The sequence below is a fragment of the Penaeus monodon genome, unplaced genomic scaffold (assembly GCF_015228065.2).
Source record: "Penaeus monodon isolate SGIC_2016 unplaced genomic scaffold, NSTDA_Pmon_1 PmonScaffold_915, whole genome shotgun sequence".
NCBI lineage: Eukaryota > Metazoa > Arthropoda > Malacostraca > Decapoda > Penaeidae > Penaeus > Penaeus monodon.
This window is the reverse complement of record NW_023664492.1, coordinates 13,804-19,151: the sequence shown is the minus strand read 5'-3', so window position 1 is coordinate 19,151 and position 5,348 is coordinate 13,804. Positions and strand designations below refer to the sequence as shown.

Below are 5,348 nucleotides of genomic sequence, written 5' to 3'. Positions count from 1 at the left end.
GCGAGAATATATATAGGTTATATTCCAATTGTTACTATCATTACTCAAGGTAGTATCAAGGGTGGTAAGTAGTAGTATAGCAGCACTCAAAAGGGTGCTAGGTAACACACACACACACACACACATATATGTATTGCTACGCCAGTGGGTCTTTGTCTCTGTGCGAAACATATGTTAACATGCTGGTTCCCCCCTGTATTGTGCCTATAGAAAAGTGTACGGGTAAATAACTTGTGTAATAAAGGAAAGAACTGTCATCGTGTGTTTATTTCGTGCCCTGCCTCGCCACTTGGCGTTTCCCCTCGTGGTGTTTTGTGGTGCTCGGTGCCTTTTTGGAGCTGTTCAGTGTTCACGACCCTGTGGATAGCACGCTGTCTGCCTAGCCTGCCTTGTGTTGGTGGCAGAGAGACGAGGCGGCCCGGCGTAACAGTATGTAAAGTGAATGTTCATATTAATGATAGATCAATCGAGCATTATAATCCAAAGAAAAATACGACACATTTAAGTCCCAGAGCCAACCTCAGTTCTCCGCAGGGGCAATAGATGGCGCCGACTGCAACTGCGTCGCTGAAAACCCATCAACAAGTGAAGGGCCGGGCCATAAGTGAAAGGCCCGGGCGAAGCCAGAACTTCGCAAATCTCAAGCAAGCAAGCAACAAGTGAAGCAAGGAACGACCTGTTGTTCTTCTGTCAGTCGGGTCTGTTCTTCATTTCCTTTCCCGCATTTTGACCTCTTCTAGCTCGTGGCCTTCATTCCGTCCTCTTTCCCCCCCCAGAGTTAATACATATGTTGTTGCATGAGTCTTGTCCATTTTTTATCTATTATTATTATTATTTTTAAAGTACATGAAAAGTAATGAATGTGTATTTACTTCAGCAAACATTTAAAGATTAGTTTTCATAGCCAATCAAATGATTTTTCTTTCTCTCAGGTATTCCCTGTGAATATACATGGATCTTTCATTATATTTCATTGCAAGGAAGTAACATATTGGTAGTTGTATACAGTGACCATGTCCCCATTACTCCAGCCACTCATAGGCACCCACAAAGATCACCCAAATTTTGAACTAATATTTCTACTTTTCCTTCATCAAATTGGACTTACTCTTCTTGTGACATTTATTGCAATGCATTGTTGTGGCATTGTTGCAATGGAGTGTTTTATTATCTGACACTATTTTTTTTTTTTCCTGCGCAGATTATATAGTGCATCAGTTGGTGTAGTTTCTCTCTCTCTCTGTGACAGTTTGATTGGATTTTCCCAATTTTGTTATTGTCATTATGTAAATGTGTACCAAAATATCAAGTTTTGTTTAACTTCCTCAGTATCAATATGCGGAGGAATTACTATAGATGGAAAGGGCCTATTTTTAGTCGTTTTGACCATTACAGGTAAAGGTTACCTTATACCCTATGGCTGTGTGGAACTAGAACTATACCATTTGTTTAATTATTTGTATATTGATTTAAAATAATAATTGTATAATATTATGACTTATTTATTCATTGTAATTGTGTTTACAGACTATGCATACCATGTAGATGCATTGTAAGTAATCTTGTATGGTTTTAGTTATTAATTTTATTATAATGGGAAGGGTTTAAAAAGGAAAAAACTAATTATTGTTATCATTTTAAATGCTCCATTTTATTTAGCATGATGATGCTGTGGAAAAAGAGAATCAAATGTAATTTCAAAAGTCAATAACAGGAAACATTTACATTGATAGTATAAACTGTTATAAAATTAGTTTTAATGCATTTAACCTCTAAAGTTCTGTCATCACATGCACAGTAGAAGCTTGTTCTGCCGCCTACCATCATCAGTGTAATGTTGGTATGATTTTAATACTTTTGTATGATGGTGACAATAAAAGAATGGAAGGAAAAAACAGGCTGATGAGTGGTGGTTGGTGCACATGACAAAACTTCAGCTAAGCAATAGTATTATTTTTTCTTATAGTATCATCCTGAAAAAATAAGGATAAATATAACAAAAAACATTGCTGATAACTGAGGTATCAAAAAATGAAAATACTGTTTTCACCAATATTATTTTGTCATTAATTGCAGTTTGCTAATATATCCATAGAAATAAACTTGGCCACCATGCCCATTGTGTTATGACAAAGATCAAAAATGGTAAATTGCTAGAGGGGACCCTAAGAATAGATTAGAGTAGACACATTTCTCTTATGTAATATCACCCCCCCAATCCCTTGCCCGTTGTTGTCGTGGGGGGGCTTAGGAGGCGGAGACTGGGACCCAATGATGGGAACTTCCCAACCTTGGGACTCAGCCCTCGACTCAACTAATTTTGCATGGTCTTTATTTTCCTTCCCACTTTTCGTTTCTGTCCCTTCACCAAACCCTTCTGCTATCCACCTCCTAAGGTGTGAGAGCCGTGCTGAAAGGATGAAAGGCTGACTTTGTGCCAGTCCTGAACGGCCTGAGGGAGCCATGGGCACGGTATTCCCCTGATTTTTCTAGCCCTTACCCCTCAAGGGGACCCTGAGGGGTGGACTGTTTTTATCCCCAACATAATCCAGGCTTACCATGGCCAGCAATGAAACTTACCTCCACTATTAGGGGCAATGAGGCTTGCCCTTTATCAAATAGCCCCAACGATGTAAACCCACCGATTCCCTGACCCCAGGCTCTCCTTTGACCACGGCTCCGAAACACTGCACAACTACCCCCTCATCAATGCCTACTAGTACAGTAGCCAACAACCAATCCTTAAGAAACATTTCCACTCTCCCAGCACGCTCAACTTCATCACCTCTACCCCCACAACCTCCAACATCAACCACCCCATCCTCCCTTATTAATACCTTACAGCCTTATTGCCCACCTCCTCAACACTACTCATCTCACGCCCCGCCTTCGACTACCCCTATCACTACAACAATATTGAATACCCTCTTCAGCACAGCCAAATGGGACGATTTTTCGTGATCCCTCCTACAGCTCCCTACTCTGACAACACCCTTCTCTTCCAACAATGTCTCCAAAAACAAGTAGGCAAAGTCTCTTTCCGTAGCCGACCCGACCGCTCCCGTCTTGTCACAGTAACATCCGAAAACCAAGCTATAGCATTAACAAAACTAACAGACATATATGGTAACCCCATCCTGCAGAACCCCATCCAACCCTCAATACTTGCCCCGGGAACAGTTTCAATCTCCCAGCAAATTGCCAATCTATGACAAAGATTGGTCAGATTGTGGAGAAGACCTACTGCCTGTCTCACAGACTATGATGCAACGTCAGTACAATGCTACTCCATTCCCCCCAGAGGTAATCGAAAAGAAACCCACTAACATAGCCAAATTACCTTCCGTAGACATGACCTTCCCTTTAACGTCTATATAGGAGGAGAATCCCTCCCTGTTCGTCCATACCAACCTCCTCCACGTCAGTGCCAAAATTGTTGGCGTCTAGGACAACCCAGCCAAACATTGCCGTTCCACAGCCAGATGCCCACTATGTGCCCAACCTGGCCATACCCGATCTAACTGCCCTGCACAATCACGCACATGTGCCAACTGTGGCGGCCCCATAATGTATTTTATAGGGGCTGTCCCACCTACAAATTTGAGTCTGAGGTAGCAACTCTCAGATTCAAACTTGGACTCACACTACGTGAAGCCAGACAAGAACGTCGACGTGGTTTCTCTCTTACTCCTTACTCCAGTAATACTGCTCATTCTACCAATTCTCCTAAACCCCCCCCCCTACATCTAAACCCCCCTCTATCTACCTCCTACCTTCCCCAGTCACACTCTTGCCATCCTAAATCCAGACACTCCAATCTCTACTACAGATATCTCAATCACCACCACAACCCCAACACCTTCCCCTCTCCCTCGCACTACCCGTAACAGACAGAACAAACGTTCCACCCCCTCTTCCCCTACCACACAATCACCTCCACCTTCCTTTACTCCTTTGCTTGAGACACCAGTCCTCTCTTCCCCCCTCACAAGAAATCCTATATCCCCCAAAACTCCCAAACCAACTCAGAAGAAGAAACCATTGAAAATATTCAAGATTACCTATGAAAACTGACACTCAACCTCCAAATACAACTCCTGCTCCTTCCACACTCCAAGTAACTGCTGATATCCATCCTCCTCCTAACGATATCCCCCTTACACCCTATCCTCCTACCCCTCCCAACACAGCCCATCCCCCCACCCCAACCCCGCCCACATTATCCCTCCCACCATCCCCTCTATCCCTTCCACTCCCTCCTGGATACACACGTTAATCCCTTATGTCACAAGTATTCCCCTTCCTCATCTCCTAATACCCCTCCTAGTAGAACACCAATTCCCACACCTCTCCCATCTCAGACCTCTCAGTCCTTTTCCCACCCTCTAACTGCTTCCCCCCTCAAAATCAGTAAAGTATAACTATCCTTCATTGGAATATTCGCGGTTTCCGCTCCCACAGACCTGACCTTCGTCATATCCTTTCCTCTTATAGTCCATCTATTGTATGCCTTCAAGAGACCTTTCTAACACATCCTCCAATACCCCCAATTATCATTTTGTCTTATCCCCACATTCCCTTTATGTCTCATCCATACTTATCAATCAGAAAACACCTTATGTCACACCTCCCTTTCAAACCAATGTCCCATGCACAGTTGTAATGTTCCCCTTTCAATCCCACACACCCTATTATCGTGCCCACGTTTTGAAACAACCCGTACCTCTGCTTTCCCCCATCTATCCTCCCTTCACCGACCTCCCAACCTATCAGACATCCTTTCAGAATCCCACACTTTCTGCTTCAACAACCTATTCTCTCTCCTCAAACGCATACATATCCTTCATCTAATCTAACTCCTTACCACACCCGACCCTAACCCTTTCACTCACCAATTCCTTTGCCCAGCTTAGACAACTAATCACTAACTCAACCACCCTTCCCAAACATTAACTATAGTGCTACATGACCTTAGATGTCTAGCACATTTCTCTTGCTTTTAACCATTAACCATTAACCATTATGTAATATCATGATCATTGTGAGTGGATGATATTTCTGTCATTGTGCAGGGATTCTAATTATTACATTGTTTTAATATAAAGAACTAAGTCTGAATTACACAAAGCAGAGGTTTAACTTGCTAGTTGAAATGTATCAGGACATACGACTGGTTGTTTTTAATAATTATAGTTAGCAGATGTCACAGTTGAAGAGTAACAAATTTGGTTGAACTTTGATTCCATTGATTGCTTACCTTGTGGATTATTATATGTAGTAATAAAAAAAAATGTGAGAAATTACAGTAATTTAATGTTTTAGAGGAATGTATCTTCAAATTATGAGAT

The 5,348-nt window shown here is 42.2% G+C and overlaps 1 long non-coding RNA gene across 1 annotated transcript; it reads left to right on the top strand.

Annotated features, from left to right (window-relative positions):
* The first annotated feature begins 418 nt into the window (after window positions 1–418).
* On the top strand, window positions 419–1,593 carry LOC119572021. The gene is made up of 3 exons (XR_005228672.1): window positions 419–429; window positions 535–698; window positions 1,528–1,593. It is a non-coding gene; the product is annotated as an uncharacterized LOC119572021 (long non-coding RNA).
* Window positions 1,594–5,348: the final 3,755 nt, after the last annotated feature.